The sequence below is a fragment of the Tupaia chinensis genome, unplaced genomic scaffold (assembly GCF_000334495.1).
Source record: "Tupaia chinensis unplaced genomic scaffold, TupChi_1.0 Scaffold140548_1, whole genome shotgun sequence".
NCBI lineage: Eukaryota > Metazoa > Chordata > Mammalia > Scandentia > Tupaiidae > Tupaia > Tupaia belangeri.
Window position 1 is genome coordinate 1,203,745 of NW_006200423.1, and position 22,531 is coordinate 1,226,275.

The following is a 22,531-nucleotide window of genomic DNA, read 5'->3' on the forward strand; positions in this document are numbered from 1 at the left end:
TGAACCCTTTAATTTTCTTTTTTTATTTTATTTAAACTTTCTTTTAAATTTTAATTCATCGAGTTTATTTTAGTTCTTCCATGAGTGAGAGATGCACAGAGAGGGAGAAAGTACCCAAAATAGTGTTCCAATGCTGCAACCCTTAGCATGGGCCAGCCCTGGATCCTGGGCACACACACACACACACACCTGGCATGCTCAGGGAGGTCTCCAGATATGACCCCAGGACCTTTCCATGTGAGTCAGCCTCACAGATCATTATGTTTTACTAATGTGCACCCTTTATTTTCTTGCAAACTCTTAGGAAAAAAAAAAATTCCAGGGCATGTTCAGCCTGTGGAAACTCCTATTCCCTTCTAAAGGGTGATACTAGGGGGAGAACATTGGAGCTACAGAGTTGGTGGCAAGCGACACGCTTTTGTACTCAGGAAATGACTTATGAAGAATATGCCAGTTGGGGACTAACCAAGACTCTGAAGAAATGACAAGCCCAGTGCACTTCCCTACGGCGGGTACTCTGGTGATGTGACACTTCAAAATCAGCCCTGCTTCAGAGCACGACCCAGGGTGGAGAAAAGCAGAGCTGCCCCAGCTTGCAACCAGCAGCGTTCCTGCCTCAACAACCTTCCTTTCCTCTGACACTTTTTTTTATTTCCCTTTTAAAAGGCAACACAGAAAATAGAAAAGAGAAGAGAAGAGAAGAGAAGAGAAGAGAAGAGAAGAGAAGAGAAGAGAAGAGAAGAGAAGAGGATTGTTACAGTTAGCAGATGGTAGCTATGAGAAAATACTTTTTTTCTCTTTTTTGCTTAGAATTATTTAGGTCACTTCTACATCATATATGGAAACCAACATCTTAGTGATATTGTGGGAAGGTTTTTCAACGCAGTCGTCCTAGGAAAACAGCATCAAGGAAGTGAACTTATCTCTACCTTAGTAGGGTTTTTGACTGGGCTTGATAGCTAAATTGACATAAGACAGATTAAGAGGAGAACAACATAAAAAATTATTCAATAAAAGTCTTCCATGACATGGGAGCCCTCATATGGAAATGAAGAACCCTAAGAAGCAGTGCAAGGTGAACACTTACTTACTGAATTGGACAAAAAAGTGATACATTATGGAAATGTGACAAGACAACAGGGCTTGTACTAGGGCAGGTGAGGGTGGAAAAGTAACTAGGAGGATAAGGTTAGTTTAACAGGATTTCTTCATACAGCTTTTTCCTTCATTTCCCTGCTCCATCTGTGGTGATAGGAATATCACTTTCCTCCTAGTAGAGGGAAGATAGCCTTCCTACTGGGTTTTATCTCTTGCTTTTAGGAAGAAAAAGGGAAGCTCAGAGCACCCTTCTTGTACCTGCTGGGATTTATTTAGGTGCATTTAGCTCAAAATAATCTTTTTGCCACAATGGCATATTTTGGAGTGTCATATTCTCCATGCTTAAACAGTTTCCTTTATTTTATTTCTCCAGATTTCAAAATTGAACAGGTACTTAAGTATATATACAAGAAGACTGGTAAAGTTATAAAAATAAGTAATCTATTCCATGTAGAATATCACTTTAAATTACCTTTCAGTTTAAGAAATGACTATATATATGTAATTCACTTGGTTTCTTAGTAATATTATTCTCTTAAATTCTAAGTACCTTTATGCTTTTTAAAAATTAATAAATTCTATGAAAAAAGACTCTTTAAGGACAAATTTCATCTTAGAATATCTAATTTTTATAAAGTTATTGTATTTTTTTTTCTATGAGCAAAAGAGAGAGAAACCACATTCCTAGTACAGTTGATCCACATCCAGCCTTCAGTCAGCCTCAGGTCATGGGCAAGTACATGCCTGGCATACTCAGCATGGTCTTTGAACCCGAACTGAGAACCTTCCCAAATGAGATTGTCTCTCAAACTATCGTGTTTTTACTGCTACACCTTTATCCAGTCTTACACGTCCAATTTATTAAATGATGAGCTAAAATAAGTGTAGAAAATGTGATGAACAATAGCACATGAAAGGCCTAGCATATATGATTAGAGTAAAAAATAATCTACCATCTAACCTCTAAAACATAAATGCAGCTTGGATTTGAAATTTGCAATCCAAGGATCACAAATAGTCTACAGTTATCAACTTTTAGCATCTTTACATCCTTTCTTTAAAGATTTATTTTATTTTATTTATTTTATTTATTTTTAATTGCTAGAGGGTACATACACTCACCAGAGACAGAGAGAAAGCGAGAAAGCAAGCTACCAGGTCTAGGACTTGATCCGAGGTCAACAAAGTGAGAAGCAAGCGCCTTCACCACCACACCACCAGCTGGCCTCACACTTTATTTCTTTAGCTTTGGGTAAGCCATGAATACATTTCATCTTTGTGTTCCACCATGCGATAGAGGGCACAGTAAGACATGCCACTGAGGGGAACCGTTTCCTTGGATGATATGCTCCCATTCATGGCCCCTTTCTGGGCACCATCCCATCCATTGTTTCTGGGCAGCTCACACAGCTTATTTCTGTCATTTAATAGCACCACCCAGACCACAGCTTTTTTCCAGTGCTAGTTTCCAACTGGACGGCATCCAGTCTATTGGCTGAGTGACTCCAGCCAGATGACATCACAAAGATTTAAACGACAGACAGAGACTGTGGTTGGAGACTGTAGAGCAGCCACCATCCTAAACCAGAGTAGCAATTCCAACAACTCCCATGCTGCACACCTGGAAGCCAGTACACTTGGAGTAGATATCTATTAGTCGATTTACTTTATTTAGGAGATTTGTTTTAACTGTGCACTGCACTTATTGAATCACATCCAATAGCAATCCTTTTGCTACAAGGGAAAAATGGACAACCTAAAATGCTGCATATCATTGAATATACTATAAGATGGGTTTAAAAAGTGGGTGCTGGGGGTCAGCAGGTGGCGTGGTGGTAAAGGCACTGGACATTCCCACCTGGCTGACCACAGTTTGAGTCCCAGACACTACGGCTTGCTTTCTGACTTTCCTCTCTCTCTCTTTCTCCAGTCAAATTAAAATAAATGCATGAATAAACAAAATTAAATGAATAATTCTTTTTTTTAAAGTGGTATACCAGAAATATTTACCAAATGGAGAAATATGAAGACTTAGAGAGTCAGATCAAAAGAGGGCAAAATCTTGGGAACCAGCAGTTAGCGTAATGGCTATGTTGCTGGACTCCCATGTAGTCTACTGCGGTTCACGTCCCGGACCCGGTGACTTAAAACTCATGCCAGGTTCATGTGCGTGCGTGTGTGCCCAAGATCCCGAGAGGAGAATGGAGGAGAAGGGACTGTGGCATGATCATCCCCCCCTAGGGGGTGATTTCTCGCCTTTTGTCTCTATGTCTCTCTCTCTCTGGAGAGCACACGCACCCTATAGTGAAAACCTATCCCCCCCAAAAAGGGCAAAATCTTAAGTCTTACCCATGAAGGTAAATTAAATTGAAAAAGAGGGGAAGCATTGGTAAGGATGACTAAATTTCCTTAAAATCCTTTCAGGGGGAAAAATAACAGTACTCTTCCTTACTTAGAGGATGTTGTGTTAAGACCCAGGTAATAATTTCTGGGACCTAGCTCTGTGATGTATATAATGAATACTCATATAGGCAGAAATTTTAGAGAACAAAATGAAAGCTTGCAGAGTATAATGACTTTCTCAACACCTCAGAGTTATGGACCCTAGAGCTGAGATTCACTTTCTCCTTTCTAAATTCAACTCCAATAGTTTCACGTTCTCTCCATTTTCTTCCAACAGTCTAGCGAATTGTGAAACAGTGAGAACTACCATATTATTTTTGCCTAAGTAGTAAAGACTGTTCATCACATGGCTTCTACATGGTTTAATAAAGCAAAGTGAATACTATAAATAGTTTGTAAACCTGAAATAAGTTTTGATCATATCTGAACTGTGCAAACCATTATTTTCACTTTGCATAATTCTACTCTCCAGACATATATCCTGGTTTTACAACAAAGTCACTCACAAATGTAAATAATAAAGATCACAATAGAATTAACAACCTTTATTTTCTCTATATTTTGTTACTACAGTATTTAATCTGAAGTTTGATTAATTAAACCTCTATCTCTACATATTAGAATATAAGCATAATCAGGACAGCACCTACAAAATCAGGATTATGTATATTCAGGACTCAGCACAATGCTTACCCATTGTAAATCCTCATGACAAATAATAATAGTAATATTGCTAAAGCAGCCTTTTCATTCACATACTCCACAAAAGCCATGGAGCACCTACTAGGTCCTGAATTCATGATCCAGTTTGTGGATATGATTCACATAATGGCACAGATACAAAGTAAGCCACAATTCTTGGGTCAAGGGGTTGAGTGTGTAATGGGAGAGAGAGAGAAGTAAATAATTACAATAAAGTGTCATACAGGTCAAGAGCTATTTGTGCAAAGTACTTTGGGTTATAGAGGAAATGACTAACTATAAAATCTGGAAGTCTGATGATTCAGTCAGCAAGGGGCTTCTGGGCTTGGAGATTCTGTGGGAGTTATTCCAGTAGATGGAATTATTTAGCCACAAGGGTCCTGAGTGGAAAAGTAAAGGTTGCTGAATCACTGTTCTTTTCCCACCACCACTGGGTTTCCAAAGATCCTTTGCTCTGATACCACCACCCTACCTCTAGCTGCAGGCAAGATCAGCCACCCATGCCTTTCCATCATGGTGCGCTGTTCCTTCTGAAACAAAGACCATCCTGCTTCTAGTCCCAATTCACTTCCACCACCATCAGAAGTCCATGTTTGCCAGATCACCCAATTTCAGGTGGTCTTCACCACTTTGCCATCATTGTCCAACAGCTGACCATATCTCTTACACTCTTAATTATCCAAGCCCATCCACCAAAATTTGTTTCCTATCATCAGAATATTCCTCTCTTTCCTTAACTGCTTCACTGAACCTCTCCTTTAGATTTTTGCTGACATTTAACCTAGCTCTCCCTCTCCAGTGCTTTCCGTGGAGCCCTCCAAATGAAGGATTTTTAAAATGGATTCTTCTTATAGTCTAAGGACTACATCCACCTAGAGCTTGAAGTACCATAGTCTGCTCCCTGTTGCTACTCCCAAACTCTCTCTCTCTTCTTTTTCCCTTCTAAACTCTCATCTCTTCTCAAACACTGTTCTCACATTTAGCCACCCTGATTCTCCTTATTAAGCCACTTCTGGACTTCTGAGTCACTGCTCTTCACTAGTTCATACCTTTCCTATCATCACACCTGTCTATTTTAAAATCCAACTAGATGATCCAACTAACACACTGCCTTCTAAATTCTAGTGTTTCCTTAGCACCAATAATCTTGTCCTCCCTCTCTTCTCTACATTGGCTCATGTAACAGAACTAGACTTTGTCATCACCCTGTGCCATCTCTGAATTTGAATTTTAAACATGATTTGTTTTAGGTTTTTGCCATAGGGAGCATGCACTCACCAATGTGAGAGAGAAAAAGACAGAGAGAGATAAAGTCAGAAATCACTCTCTGTGGGGTGGGGAATGGCTATGCTGCAATCCCTTCTCCTCCAGTCTCCTCTCTGGATTTTGAGCATGCATGCGGACTCGCCCAGTATGATTTTCAAACTGCTCGGTCCAGGATTCAAATCATAGTTGGTCATGCGGGAGTCCAACACCTTAACTACAATGCCACCTGTTGACCTAATTTTAAATATGTCTTTTTATTGTCTTCTCTATCCTTCCAACATACTTATTCTAGAGCCATACTCTGGCAAATTTATCAGGTTATCAGTACCAATTGATTGATCTTATAACTTTTTATTCATCATAACCCCTTGCCCTCACATGTTACTATGTCCAACTTATCTTTCCTGATGCCATCCTATAACTACTTTCTAACAGGTGTCCTAATCCCCTTTCATTCCCTTATATGTCTTTCTCTCCTGGCACAACCTAATCTCTGGTCATATCCAATTTTCTGTTAATCTGCATTCAAGTGGCTGAACATTGCTAAAGAATATAACATAATTATGCTTATTGGAGGCACCCATAAACAACATCTTACCAAAGGCAATGGCTGATTCTATGCTTAATCTGTCACTTTATCTTCTTTGAAAAATTTTTTTTTTCTTCTCCAGGTGTATTCCTTCTCATTGTGTGTTGCAGCCTTAAGTGTGTTTGCATTTAAAATCATCCTAAGTACATTTTTACAGAGAGCTCCCCCAGACAGCAATTCCATGAGCCAGTGGAATGGCCTTTCATCTCTACTTTTCAGCTCTCCAGAGAGAACCAAAAATAGAGAATTTTCCCACAACTAGCTGAACCAAGAAATTTAATTGCTGGAAGTTGCTACAGAACTATATTTAGTAAATCAGGTGGTTGTTTTCTGTGGTGTTTTGCTTTCTTTCACCATCATATGATGAAAAATCTCTGGCTAAGATCAACCTTCAAATATCTAGTCATTTAACATAATTATCTACTAACCATTTTATCTTTCCTTCACTCTCTACGTAAGATTTTAGACCATGTGCAATTTCCCAAATTCCAACTATCAGATATGATTAAAATGACATTTGACTTACTACTATCAGGTGTTATGAAAGGCACTGACTTCGCTTCTCCCAAAGCCCGTGAAGGATACAGCTTCACCAGGAAGCATTACTTTGTACTAATAATATACCTTAAACATAATAATCTTCAAATCTTGAGTCTTTACAGAAAAAAATCTATTTTTGTGTCTGTCACAGTCCTCATTGAATATTTTTGTTTTCACTTGGGAGGAGAGTTAGGGAAAGGGTCTATGAAAGATGGCGTTGTTTCCTCATCTATGAAAAGATAAGAAGACTGTAACAAATATTCTAAATTTTTTGTGATATTTCAGTGAGTTAATATATGTAAATGTCTAAGAGTCCTGGCACAGAGTAAGCATCCAATAAATGTCACTTTTATAATAATAATTATTATTATTTAGACAAATTTCTCAGTCTCTGCCTCCACATTACCAAGTACTTGCCAATCCATCCGAGGAAAGAACACTCAATTTCATGTTGATTCCCTTTGCTTCTTTGTCATCTTTTCTCTACCCTCTAAAGAGTCTCTTTCTGTCATCTATTGGCTTCTATTCCCAGTAAGTATCCTAAGGGTCTCTCTCTAGCATTCATTCCAAGAATTTACTCCAACCACATTATCTTTAACACGCATTAAAATTCTCAAGGAAAGCTATCAAATAATAGCTGTAAAATAACTACCCTAATAGTACAATTATTAGAAACAAAGAGCCCAAAAACCATTTAAATTAACTTTAATTATAACACAGGCTAATCACATGAGGTCCATGGAGTTGGTATATTTATTTCCCTTTTCAAACTTTGCCAGAAGCCATCGGTACTACTAGATTACGAACAGGGATCACAAATTTCAAGCCCTCTAGTGGTCAATACTACGTTACTCATTCTCTAAGACTTGTATTCTCCAAATTAAATGAAAAATAACTATAGCTTACAAAGGTATTTCTTTTTGGGGGGAGGGGAGTAGTGGTAAAGACTGCTTTATTGATGGCAGTTAGTACAAGTCAATAAATATTGATTCCCCAGAGAAGAGCTTAGTTATTTATCATATTACTGATCCATGGAGAGCTGAATGAAACTGAATGAAGGACTGCTGGGATGACCAAAGTCAATCCTGCTTTGGGGGAAATGAAGACATAGCAAGCTGATAAATGGCGTACACTGTTCCACCAACTGGAAGAACCATGGTGGCTCTATATAGGAGGGCATTGGCTACTCTACCCTTAAGATGCGCAGGAATTCCATTATCTTCCTGAAACAGCTTTTGTTTCTCTGGAACTTTATTTTCAAAATGTCTGTATAAAGCAGTGCTTATGGACCTCTGGGCAATCTGTTGAAGAACCAGCACATTCCACAGCATCTTGTCTCAGCTTCTGCCCACCAACCACCACTGACAAAGATATTTCCACCAAAAGATGATTGTATATTACCCATGCCCCCTACAAAATGTACCACAGTTGAAGCTGAGTTATCCATGATACCAAAAAAGGTGTTGTCTATCAATGTTAATTCATCGTTGAAGTTATGTTTTTACCTTTCTTGAGAATCAAGTATCAAAAACTAAAATAAGTGATCAGTTCTTCCTGCTTTGAAAATAGGTAAAATATTTTAATAACATTATGTATTTATTTTTAGGTTTTTTTTTTTTTTTTTAGAGATTTTTGCTATAGGGCATGTGTGCTCACCAGAAAGACAGAGAGAGAGAGAGAGACAGAAAGCGAGAAATGTCCCCCCCCGGGGAGTGGCCATGCTGCAATCCTTTCTCCTCCATTCTCTTCTCGGGATCTCCAGGTCTGGGACTTGAACTGTGGTCGACTACATGGGAGTCAAGCGACATAGCCATTATGCCAACTGCTGGTCCCAAGTTTTTGTGTTGTTTTATTTTTTGCTATATGGCATGTACACTAGCAGGAGAGAGACATAGAAAGAGAGAGAGGGGGAGTGAGAAACCACCTCCTAAGGGAGGGGAAACCTTCTTCTCCATTCTCCTCCTGGGATTTGGGGCATGTGTATACAAACGCCTTATGTATTTTCAGGCTGCCAGGTCAAGGACTAGAAATGCAAGTCTGCACTATGTGATCCAGTGCCTTAAACATGCCCCCTAAATTTATTTTTATTAAGGCATATCACACAGGCTTCAGTTCCAAACATTACCACTTACTACTTATGTATTACTTAGAAGAGCCAATAATATTGTATGGGGCATACTTACACTAAATAAACATTTGCTATTGAACTGAAATTCAATCTAACTGTGTGCCTGTATTTTTATTTGCTAAATTTTATAACCCCAAAAGGAAGATAAAAATTATTTTGGAGGAAACATACAACAAACATTTTAATAATTATATCTTATAATTGAAAAATAAATGGATCTGCAGTCAGTCCCCTAGAAATGCAGGGCCAACCTGTACATGATTTCATGCATGTGGAGAGAAAACAAACAAAAACTACCACCTGTCCTAAATCTATTGCTCTTCACATATTCCTCATTCTGATATAAAGCTCATTAGGAATAGACTCTTAAGAGATGCCTATTATTTACAGGCAGACCCGAATACAAAAGCATAGGGGTACTGTGAATTACTGCCCTATCCTCCAAATTCTACCCAATTCATAACATTTTAAAAAACATACCCTTATCTCTGAATCAAAGTCAATTGAACCAACAGGATAGCACAATCAAAATATTTTTTTCTGGAGATTTGCAGATTGAACCATTCCCATTTTGGTGGGGAGTGGTAATTGCCCCTGAAATGTGCAAACCCATGACCATTTGACTGGGCCTCCTCTTGGCCATATGCTGTCTTTTAGAAATGAGAAAAGGCACCCTTTCTAGGACAACTCAGCCCCGAGGGTTCACAGCTTGGTTAGCAGAACCAGGACTGTATTTTAACCTCTTCAGCTGGATACCCTTGTGCAGTGAGCAACCTGCACACTGTATGAAGCAGCCTTGCCACTTTATGCCATGCAAAATAAAAACAAGAACACAGGAAGAAGTGCAAATGAGAGAAAAAGTAAGGATACGGCTGCCTCCTTGATGTTTTTCCATTTCTAAATTCTACCTCTTTGAGACAAAGGGTATTCCTCTCATTGTGACATGTAAAATATTTTTGAATTTTTTTAAATCAATGCTTCCATTCTGTTTAAAGGAGATGAAACTCATACCTGTCACTTAGAACCAAAAATTGTAATTATTACATGAATACTATCTTTAAGGTAATGTCTTAGGAGTCATTGTTAGAGTCCAATAAGATTCTGGCAATAACCTAGATTGAATTGACATTTGAACACAAAAATGCCTTCCTTTTATTTCTGGGTTGATTTCTTGAAATCCCTTCCAGAGTCTGCGTCTCTAAGGGTTGCAGAGACTGACAAATCCTTCTTGAATAGAGTGAATAAAAAGGATTGCTATCAATTGCATCCAGAATGAATTTAATTTTCATTTACTCCTTGCATATAATGGGTTTCTCAGGCTGGACAATAAGCTGTGTTGATATAAGATGACTTTTCTTGCTTTGGAACAATGTGTAAACATAAAATTGGAGAGTTCGTATAAAAAGAAAGAATTGGAAACCTTTGTGCAAAAGTAGCTTAATGACAGGAAAGAAACAAATGGAAACAAGGATAAACAAGAAGAATGAAACCACTTAATGTTGTAAGACCTCTCTAAGCAGTAACTTATACCTTTGCAAAGCCTCTGTTTCACAGTTTTATTGTACCATAGTGATTATATTTACCCTTTATTTTTCTCATGAAGTGTGGCATCTTGAGTGTTCACAGAGCCATTTTCACATACATACTTACTTTCCCTCCAGATAGAACAGGGAGTTGCTTCTTCTTGCCTTTATCATTATGCATGAAAGGCTGTCACTTGAGTACATGATTCATTAAAGACATCTTTTGTAACCATGGGTTTACAAGCATTCATTTCAAATGACATCTTGCAGAGGATGTCCCTGCCATTGTTTTCAGTGGTAAGACAGTTTTTTTTATTACAGTTACAAACATAGTTTTGGTCTCAATAAATACTTGGCTGATAGAGAAATGACCATTTAGCGAATCTAAGCTAAGAAATCTAGAATGAGTGAAAGTTCTCAGTATCTGTTTCCTTGTACTTATATTTAATTTCATTCTATATCAACAAAGAAAAATCCCCAGAGAGTAAACTTCTTAAGCTCATTAGATAGACTTTTTAATTTTTTCTACTATATATTGACAAATTTTTAAAAATTCTTATCTAGTGATTATCTAATATATACACATCTTGGCAGTATTTTATACATTAAATTCTGAGCAGGTTTTGGAACTTAAGGGACCTGGATTAAATGACAGCTCTATCTACCTCCTGGTAGGTGTAACCTTACAAAAGCAAATATAACCATTAATTGACTCTTGTTTCCTCAAATGTACAACAGGTATAATAAGCTTACTTCATAAGATTATTGAAAAGATTAAAAATGATGTATGCAACATGATTAGCAAAGTATTTGGTACACAGTAGATGCCAAATAAATAACAGTTATTATAGAAGGGATGTAGATAAGGTTGGAAGTTTATAATATTGTGGGGTCTCATTTTTTATGTGGGAGGTGACTAATGGGAAAGACAGAAGATGGGAGAAGCAGGCTGATGGCTCAGAACAATAGACCAATTGGTGAAATGGTCAGTTAAGAGATCATGAAGATCACTGAGCACCAAGATTGTAAAGATTTCTCCATGACAAGGGTACAAAAAAGCCTTCAAAAATTTCATGGAAAATTAACATTATGAGACAGAATGCATGTATTTAGAAAGTTGGGGCTATCTAAATAAACTTGTACTTTAATTCCATTTTCCATGAACTTTTTGAAGTCCCCCTGTATAAATGGGAAGGAACAAACACAAATGGGAAGATGAGAGAAGTGCTTTATACTTTATATTTCATAGAATTCAGTATGAGAGAGCTTATAACACAGAATCTAAATTTGATGGAAATTGGGAATATACGAAAAGAGAGTAAACATTTTTATTCCCAAGGATTAAACTGTAATAAGCGGGGAAGTGCTATCATTAACAGAAATTGAGACTTTAGAAAGGATATATTTTGGAAGCAAATCAAGAAGTGGGAAATCAGAATGAGTGATTCAGAAGAGCTGCTGGTGCTAGAGATCATAATGTGGAAGGTATCCAGATGGACGTAATAAACAAGGGCTCTGGCAATATTACCTGAAGTAGTGAGAAAGCCCTACATTAAAAAACAAGAAGATGAAGGAGGAGAAGAAGAATAAGAGGAACAGAAGGAAGAGGAGGGAGAGAAAGAAGAAGAGTAGGAAGAAGAAGAATGAGGAAGAACAAGGAAGAATAATGAACAAAGAAAACTGTTCTTACAGTAGAAAAATGCTGAGAAAAAGTATCAATGAAATCCAACCAAGATGGTTTCAAGAAAAGGTGGTAAATTAATAGTAGTAAAAAAATACCAGAAAAAATAATACTGAGAAAGTCAAATGAAGAAATTTTCAAGAAAAGGTATGTATATGTTTGGTCTTTGTCCTCAGTTCCCGGAACGTAACTTCTGAAACTCTTGGAATGTCCAGACTTAAACAGAAGGCTGCAGTAGCTACTGGTGCAACTTGTATGAATGTGAATCTATCTTTTACACATCTTTCTTTTTGTTTGTTTATTAAGAGAGCTAAGCACCTTCAATAGTATCCCTTGCCATAACTGAGCCCCTCCTTAGCCTGCTCTGCCAGCCAGGATGGTGGGCATACACACATACCACTGACTTGTACCAACTGCCCAACGAGTCACTCTGATCTCCCATATGGCCTCCACATTGCAGCATGGTGCTCTTCCATTGCAAAGCACAGCTGGGTCCTATTCTTTACATTTCTAAAGAACATGCAATCCTGGCTTTACAGCCTGCTGGAAGAGTCTGGATTGATGATCAGGAAGCAGAGCTGGGACGTGTGCGTAGGCGTTGAAATGGGCTTGGAATCTAAGAAACATGTTTGCCTCTACCACTGGCATATCTACTGAGAATTTAGGAGTTTATCCTTCTCTTATCCCTTTACACTTACTTCATATTTGTAAAACCTAACCTAGATTAACTGAGATTTTTTTAAAAAAAGGAACAAAACTGAGGAATGGAAGTACCAGAGCCAGACAAAAGTCAAAGCCAGAAATGAGGCTTAAAAGGGAGAAAGGAAAGACAACTCAGTCAAGCTTCTACAGTAGGAGGTGATGTTACAGAAGCAGTGCATTTAGAAAACAAGTCAACAATCTCTGGAAAACTCCTTGATAGCTAATGTTATTTGACACTTAGGGATCTGGGCAGCTAAAGAAGAAGGAAATTCAACTCGCTTTCCCTTAAAGACAACCACTACTTTTGTAGTCCGTTTGCTCTTCTCACACTGCTCCTTTACATACCTTTTTATTTTTTTATTTCTTTTTAATCTGCCAGAGGGTGAGTGTGATCATCAAAGAGAGGCAAAGAGAGAGAGAAAAAGAAAGAAAGAGCAAGTGACAAAGTAACCCACATGAGGAATGGTCACACAGCAATCCCTTCTCCATTTCTCCCTCCTTGCAGGATTTTGGACACTCACACACATACGCATGTCTTTTAAGTCTCTGGGTCTGGAACTCAAATCACATGGTTGTCTATGTAAGATCCAACCAATTTAACCACCACACCATTGGTTGGCCCTCATATTGCTCTTTTAAAGATCAACATAACCTAATGGCCAAATATTTTCAGCTTTACCATCTGAAAAGTATAGTAGGAGGGTCCAGCTATGGCACATAAAAAATTAATAAAATACAGAATATATATTGATTAAAAATATAGGCTTCAGGCTCAGCCTACCTGGGTTTGACTCCTCATCCGGTCACTTCCTTTGGACGCATGTCTGTATCCATTTCCTCAACTGTAAACTGAAGGTAGTAGAAAATTTTCTCAAATAGTTGTGAGTCATAGTAAACACTTGACAAATGCTATCTATTATTACTAATAACTTAGACATGCTTGAATTTAAAACATGCATTGGTTTTTGTTTCTAGTGGAATATAAAGTTATTTAAACATTTTTTAAATGCCCCAGTTTTCTCATCCATTAAATGAGAAGTATGATATATTTTACAGGATTATGATGAAACTATGTCATAAAAAGAATAGTTATTTCTATTCCCTAGCCTATTTCTCTACATAAAAAAAGAAATCTCAAGGAAGAAACCTCAGAGCTTACAAATTCTAAAGTGTATTTTAATTTTGGAATCTACATGTATTTTCAATACACAGGTTTATCTAAATTTAAAACTCATATCTCTTTATAGCACACATCACTTTTATTGCACAAGTATTTGGTGAAGGAAAAATCAGAAAATAGTGGAAAAATCCATTTATATTCTTATCTCCATTGATAAGTATAGTTAATATTTAGAAAGTTTTGCTTAGAGAGTTTAATATCTATCTTTCTTTTCAAACAACCAGACAAAAGATAAGTTAAAATATGTAAATTCTTAAGTAACTCTAATGATTAGTTAATATAGTGTGACTGACGTTTTTCTATGCCCATATTTTCTTACAGCATAATTTAATACAATAATATCTGCATATATTTCACTACATGACTATGCTGGTATTTGTGAAACAACTTTTGAGGTTTATATTGTTGAACTCAAAATATCTTCTTGCTGTTAATAAAGCACTACAGGGACCAGCAGTTAGTGTAATGGCTATGTCGCTGGACTCCCACGTAGTCGACCATGGTTCGAGTCCCAGACCCAGTGGCTTAAACTCACGCCGGGCGCGTGTACGTGCATGCCCAAGATTCCGAGAGGAGAATGGAGGAGAAGGGATTGTGGCGTGGCCATCCCCTCTGGGGTGGGGGGTAATTTCTCACTTTCTATCTCTCTGTCTCTCTCTGTCTGGCGAGCACACGCGCCCTATAGCAAAACCTCTCCGAAAAAAAGAAAAAAAAAAAAAAGGCACTACAAATTCATCACAGTGGAGAGAATACCATCCTGACAGAATCCCAGTGTTTTAGAAGAAAGTTAGAGGTGAGGTATTTATAGGATTTGGGATCTTGCCTCAAGTGATTTAAGGAAGCCTTTCAAGAAGGGGAATTGATTAAAAATTGGGCAAAGTTCGTAATATTATATTTTTAAATTGGTGGGTACAGTAAAGTAAATCTTTATAACTAAACCAATGAATAAGATAGTTGCCCAGGTAGCAGACTACTGTCTCTAATAATTTGATCTGAAGGAAGTTTCCAAAGCAAACAGCAAATTTAGTTACTGAATTATAGTCTTATATTTCCTGGGCAGAGTTTAAAAACAACAAAAAAATCAGTCACGCTAACATAGGTGGTCTACAGATTTATCTAACTCATATTAGCACAGATGGTTTCAATAAGTGTGTTTCTTACTTCAATATCAATTTCCCAAATAAGTTTTACATATTCATTTATCTTTACCTTCACCACCACACCTAAACTTAAGCTATCATTTTTTTCTTACCTTTCCTTTTAAGTTAATCATCTTAAACTGCTAGAATTCATTTTCCACGGCAGTCAGTATGAATTTTATAACACAGAAATGTCACATATGTTCTTAAGTCTTTGCAGTGTTTGTGCAACATTCACCACATAGTTTTAAGTGCTCCACGATATCCTTGCTTGCCCACCCCTACAGACTCATTTCGCTCCCTGTTCCTTAACCACACTGGGCCTCTTTTGGTTCCTTGAATCATCATATTCCATCTACTAGATGCTTTTCCCAGTACTTTTCCGTTGTGGTAATTAATTCCAACTCATCCTTTGAATCTCACTTTGCTCATTCTTTCTCTGAAAAGTATTCTGTGCCTCCACCAGGAAAAATATTAAAAATTCCTATCATTCCCTATATTATTCCTTAAATTTTTAAACAAATAACTGACTTAGTTCCTCTTTGCCCAACTCAAGAGGGAATCCAATAAAAGTGAAGATGTATCTCTCTCTACATCTCAGACTGCCTAGACTAATCCACATACATACACGGATACACACGCATGCACACATACAGTATATAGAATAAATGCAAAATCATCCTGGTGAAGGGGTACATTTGTTTTCTGTTGCTGTATTCTTTGATAATCCATCCACCTTAATTGTCTACACCATCAAAAACACCTTTCACTCTTGAGAGAACACCTTCCTTGTTAAACAAGCCAAGTAGTTGTGAAAAAGAGGTGTTGCTCACAAGTAAGCTACTAATTGAGGCTTTTATATTTTCACAGATACAATACATGAAACAGAAAAGCATTTAAAAGGAGAAGGCTTGAAAAAGAAATATGCATCACCTTTTCTAATGGTACTTCTACTGCTTTTAGAACCTCCAAAATCAATTTCCTCTATTGAAAGGGAATTGTGAATGTGTGTGAGAGGGCAGGGAGTGAGAAGGGTAAACTGGTTCTTTTAGATGTCTGACTTGAGCTAGACAGAAACTTGTTCTGATAGGAAATGGGTCATTTAACAATATAGCTAGCTTTCCACTACCACACTAATGGAAGCTAGCATAATATGGAATAACAAAACATGGCAATAACACAAATCGCAAATATGCATTCATTTACTGTCATTTTACTCCTAAGTGTTGAGTTATGATGATAACTTGCATTTGTGTAGGGTTTTTGACCTTAAGAGTTTTTCCACATACTTTGTTTTAGCTCAGGAAGGCTAATTACAGAAACAATTAGGATCCTCAAAATTCAGTTCCTTAAAGAACAAAGACTTTACTTCTTTGGTGCAGGGCGGGTTTCCGCATGAACAACAGCTCTGCTCTATCAAGTTTCTCAGGACCCGTAGCTGACCACGGCTCTGCAGTTTCCCACGTGATACTTACAAGACTGCCCTAGGAAATGCCAACCCGATTATTCCGAAACCATTCAGATCATTACAGAACATGCATGAGAGGATTCCATGGACCAAGTGTGGAAGTGGCACATATCACTTCTGCTCACATTCCTTTGCCAAAAACTTAATCTCAAGGCAGGAAAATCTGGTGGATGTACTGAGCTCCAAGTCTATTTCTGTCCCAAAAGGAAACAGATCTTGGTGAGTAGGTTTAGCCACAGGCATTATATCATTAGGGAAATAGATTTGTACATTATTATTTATGATAGAGAGCACGTGTGTGTGTGTGTGCAGTTAACGGGGCAGGGCCAGATACTCTTGTCAGGTATTAATAATACCTAAATAATAATACATTAGCTGGACCAGTACTATAATTAGGTTTGGTGACAATAGACTAAGAAAATATGAAGATTTTTCAAAAGGTTCATGGAAAATGCATATTGTAAACAAACTATGCATGGGTTTCCTTTATTTGTATCAAAAGAAATGCGTGCTTTAATTTATTTTCCTATAGATTTTTGGAAGTCCTCTTGTATTCTGCAATCTATCTATCTTGAATATACTTTGTATTATCTACCTGATTAATAGTATGTAATGAATACTTAGCATTGGTCTGTACATGATGAAGAAATGGTTTTCAACTTTTGACAAATATAACTTAAAGTCTAAGCCATTGGTTTTTAGAAAAAAATTCGAAAGTGAAAAATGATGAGAGAGAGGCTGTCCTCTAAAACTCAATGAATTAAAAGTAGTGGCACAGGAATAGAGAAAATGGATAAATAGAACATAAAATATAATGAAGTATTCCCATGTAAAGAAGAAATTACAATAAATTTAAAAAGGTCTATTCTTTTTTCCCATCCTGTCAGAGAGTACATGTATCATACCCGCTATGCCACAGTCCACTCTCCTTCACTTCTCCCTTTGAGGTTTTGGGCAGGAGTGCATGCACGCACACACACACCACACACACACACTATGGTCCTCTGAAGACACTGGGTGAGAGACTCAAATGCACAATCAGCTGTGAGACCTAGCTGCCCCAACCACCACACCATCACCTGGCTCGAGGTCTTTCAAATAAGTGGGAAAAAGACCAGCAGTTGGTGTAATGGCTATGTTGCTGGACTCCCACGTAGTTGACCACGGTTCGCGTCCCGGACCCAGTGGCTTAAACTCATGCTGGGCACACGTGTGTGTGCGTCCAAGATCCCAAGAGGAGAATGGAGGAGAAGGGATTGAGGGGTGGCCATCCCCCTGGGGGGTGGGGTGATTTCTCGCTTTCTGTCTCTCTGTTTCTCTCTGTCTGGCTGGCAAGCGCACGTGCCCTATCGCAAAAACCTCTTCAAAAAAAAAAAAAAGAATAACTGGGAAAGGATGAGCTATGTAGTTAATGCATTGGGAATACTATCTACTCATTTGAGAAAAAAAATAATAAAAGTAGATTAGTGCCTCATGCCATTAACAAAAATAAATTTCAGATAGGTTAAATATTAATTATAGTAAGAGTATTAGGAAATTTAGAAAAATGTATTTAGAACCTTGGTGATAAGAAAGGCATCTTAAATAGGATATAAGAGACAGGAACAGATCATGAAGTGCATTTTAAAACATGAAGTCTTGAGTTTGTATTTCAAGATAACCAGAGAAGTGACTGAAATATCTTAGCAAAGGAAATATAGAGTTGGATGTTTTCAAAAGCTGATTCTCTCAGCTGTGTGGAGGAGATGAAAGTGAACACAAGTATTAACGCAGTTAGAAGGCTGGTTCAGCAAACTGAGAGAAGGTGTTGTTTGGTCTAGAAGACCAATGATGAGAAATGGACAGAAGTAGATAGATAATGGGTCAATGGAAAAGTCACGACATATATTTACATGAAAAAAATGCACCATAATGTTTCCAACAACCCAGTCACTCTCAAAGTGTTTAAGAGTTAGGATATGAGATGGGGACAAGAGATGACTATGAAACTAAGCAGGTCCCAGTCCTGGAAATGCCCTGTAGGGCACACTAAAGATTTTGGACTTTTTTCCTAAGGAAATATGGGGAGCTAATACTAACATCTTCATTGAGAAAAGACAATATGTTTTTCTTTTTTCTTTTTAGAGAGATTTTTACTATAAGGCACATGCGCTCTCCAGAGACACAGAGACAGACAGAGACACAAAGTGAGAAGTCACCCTCCAGAGGGGATGGTCACGCTGCAATCCCTTCTCCTCCATTCTCCTCTTGGGATTTTGGGCATGCACACATATACACCTAACCTGAGTTTTACCCATCGGTCCAAGATTCAAACCTCAGACAGCCATGTGGGAGTCCAGTACCTTAACCACTATGCCACCTGCTGACTCCAACAATAAATTTCTTTAGTGCAGTTGTCCTGGAGAAGGGTGACCTAAATCCCAAACCCCCATGAGATGCAATGGTGGACTAAGGCATGTACAGTGGAATGCAAGAAGGTATGCAGACTGATGACTGACTATGGGAGTAAGGAAGAGGGGCAATGATAGGTGGTCCCAAATTTCACTGTGATATATAGGAGGCGAAGGTAGAGAACATGCAGATTAACTTTAGAGATGTCAAACTAAAGGTGGAATCTCCAAGAGGAAATTTCCAGCAGAGACTAGGCAACATATTTCTGAAACTCAGTCAGAGGAGCTCCGCCAGGTGCACAGAATCCAGAGTCACCAGCATTTGCCATCTGCTAATGGTGTTGGTACTTCCACTCCCATTCTCTGGAATCACAGGCCTGTGACCACACCCCAGATCTGTACCTCTCTCCCAGTTCAGTGCATTTAGCCCTGTTTGCTTATGATAGCCTGTTCTTGTGACTTTTCTGCAGGGGCACAGCCTGGACCCACTGGAACAATTTAGCCTGCAAAAAAAATGAAGATTTGACCCTATCCCATGGGAGTTTGTGTCCCTTTTCACCTTCCCAGGCTGGTGGTCGTTGACTGACTAGTGAAGCAATTGGGAAGCCCTTGCATTATGGGGAACAAACCTGGGTATAAAACATACTCCAGAGCTCCCCAAAGATTAGGCAAAGCTAGAATTTTGCTTGAATGTACATGCTAAATTTATATCCTATTTCCTCTACCTCTCCGTGAACAAAGAATACCTCCTTGACCAAGCTTTGGCTAGCTCCTCTAATTCTCTTCCCTACTCTGGATTTTGAAATTCAAAGTCCGCTTTGCAGAGTCTGTTGTGTTTCGTTTTTCTTTGCCATAGGGTGTGTGCACTCGCCAGAGAGACAGAGAGAGGGAAGATAAGATATCACCTCATGGGGGCGATGGTCATACTGCAAATCCTTCTCCTGCATTCTCTTCTAGGGATTTCAGCCATGTCATGGAGTTTTAGCAAGAATCCTACTATGTTGGTTTATACTGAATTCCCCACCCTTAATATCTCATCTCTGGGCTCTTTATCCTTCAGGACTCTTGCTGGAGGCTGGCCAAGTGATTTGCTATCACCTAGGGATGGTGGAGAAAAGTGCCTCCAAATCTGCAGTGAAGAATGATTACAACACAGTCTCTGCTAAAATTTCCACAGGAATCAACTACTTACTGATGGATTCTGCACTTCAGGGAGCTATGGAAATAACATCTCTTCATTATTTCTTGTCTGGTAACTCCCTAGCAGGGGAAATCAATGAATGTTAATATCTTCTTTGTTTACTTAAGTATTAGAAATGTGTTCCTTCTTTCTTTTATTTAAGACAGGATCTCACCAAGGTGATCTTCCTACCTAAGCCTCTAGCAGGGACTACAGGTGTGAGCCACCAAGCTGGTGTCTTTTCAGGCTCACTGAGGTGCCCAGTACAGGCTCAAGCTTGGGATCCTCCTACTCTGCCTCCCAAGTCACTGAGATTACAAGCACCTGCCTTGCCTTCAGGTTGGACTAAAATTTAACCCGGGGCCTCCCATGTGGTCCCAGATCTCAATAGAACACAGTGCTTTAGCAGAGCCTGTCACCATACCTGGGTTTAAACTTGTCACTTCTGAGTGAGACTATTGAAATCTTGCAATTTTAAATTCCAACTGACCAAATGAGAGAAAGGAAATACTTAGTAATTCTACATTCATTGAACTCCATCCTGCTCCTTGCTTAAAAACTCCCCCTGCCCTTGTCAAAGTGGAGTCCAATTTCGCTCTCCCCCCACTGCAAGAACTCAGACCTGTCGCAGTGGTCCTTATCTCTACAGCTCCCCAACCCCTTGAATAAAGTAGACCTAACCATCTTTACTAGTTTAATGAATAATTTTTTTTTAACAACTCTCTCTCTTAACCCCTCACCTCTTTTTAGTCATGAAAGCAGTCAGCCAAGCATGAATGATGAAATGTAAATAAATATACATTTGGCTCTACACTGAAGAATGACATCCAGCACTAGTCTGTTTATGAGCTCCCACCCTATATTTTTAAAATTTAATTCTATTTCATAGCTATTTCTAAAAGGTTGAAGTAGGACCACAGGAAAAAATCTTTGACCTAATTGCTATCTTAAGGAGATTCAAATTTCAAAAATAACTGTAAATATCTGTTTAAATGAGAGAGATTTTAATTTGTCCAAAATATAAAACAGAGCAAATAAAGATTAAGCAGTGTTTGTGTAAAAAATGCACATGTTTATTGTCTCATAATAGATCAATATTAAGCCCAGTAATGCTTCCTCTATCGTACTGCACAATTACCATAACCATTTACAATTATTGGTAGTTTAAATAACTGTAATTATGTAGACTTCATTACTTGAACATTCAAAAAACAATTTTCTTCCTAGAGATGTAAAATGTTATATTACTTTAATTTATTGTATTAATTTCACCTTTTTTGTAGACTCAGTAAAGAATATTATATTATTTCATCATAACTTGGAACCATATTGCTAAATATTTAAGATACATGTATTAAACAATTTTAGCGAAGACTAAATTGGTTTTCTTTTTAATTTGTAGTCTAATTATTAATATTTAGACACCTCATTTCTTTTCTTTATGTAGTTTTGGTATCATCTTTTTCTGTATCACAATGTTTTTCAAAGTCATTCTTATTTTTTATGGGTGGAAATCAAAACACGTACACACTGCAATTGTGTTATAGTAAGAGCTTAATTTCATGAACATTTTCAGTGCTTCAGTAAACACTCGGGCATTGGTAGAACAGTTTTTTCCCAGATCAGGAAACAAGGAAACTAGGATTATCTGTAACTGTTGTCTAGATAATTTATTCATTATTAGCAGTTTCTGGGAACTATTTGCAACAACGCCTTTAAATCTTAGATTCTCCATAACTGCAAGTTCTCTATCTCCCACATGAGAAAATTCAGGTCCATTGAGGTAATATTAACGATGAGCAAATTGCCAATAGGATTGCAAGGTGTTTAGGGTCCTGCCCTGTAGGACAAAAGGCAGTACTCTTAAAAAGACTGTTCTGCTTCTAAATTTGCAATTTCATAGTTTATTCAAGACGTAGAACTGGAAGAAAGGCCCAGAAACGGTTTCAGCATCTAGTGACAATAACCCTATTCCACACATAATGCATAACCCCCCCCTCCATTTCCTGAAACTAGTGGCCCATACGCTAAAGACAGCCCAAGTGTGGAACTGTTCACTGGGTGTCCATCTAGGCCTGCACGGAGCACACTCCTGTGCTGCTCTCCCGCCGGATCTTTGCGCGTGCAAAGCACACTCGACCTCTCCTTTCGCTTTTCCCTTTGCAAAGCGAAACGTGTTCATGTGATGCGAGTGACGTCAGCCCCCACCAGGTCGCGTGACCGACACCCAACCTTCCTCCCACCCCGCTCCTGTCGCCGGAGCGTCAAGTCTCGCGAGAACTCGCCTTACTATCAGAACTTACTGAGGCGACAGGGGAGTTCCTCAGAAGAGCAGGGAAGGTGTGGCCCAGTGGCGGAGTTCTTGCTTCTATTCTGTTCACAGTCAAGGCCGAAGCAAAGGCCTTTGGGCATTGCCAGAGTCTGAGCAATCCGGCCTGGAACACCGCGGGGGAGGTGGCCGGGGAGGTGGCAGTCAAACCTGAAGTGAAACGTGGCGCCCGGCCGCCGTCGCCCCTCGCTGAAGGGACCGCGGGGGCGCCTG

General features: G+C 38.5%; 1 long non-coding RNA gene and 1 pseudogene across 1 annotated transcript in view; both read right to left on the bottom strand.

The window, feature by feature from the left end:
- The window catches only part of LOC102482621 (uncharacterized), a 234,343-nt gene extending 211,818 nt beyond the window's left edge, over positions 1–22,525 (bottom strand). Inside the window, exons 1-2 of the long non-coding RNA XR_336646.3 lie at positions 22,293–22,525; positions 13,414–13,481 (exon numbers count right to left, since the gene is read on the bottom strand). This is a non-coding gene — a long non-coding RNA (uncharacterized LOC102482621). The remainder of the gene's footprint in view (positions 1–13,413; positions 13,482–22,292) is intronic.
- Positions 7,530–8,088, bottom strand: LOC102481783 (cytochrome c oxidase subunit 7A2, mitochondrial pseudogene; annotated as a pseudogene).
- Positions 22,526–22,531: the final 6 nt, after the last annotated feature.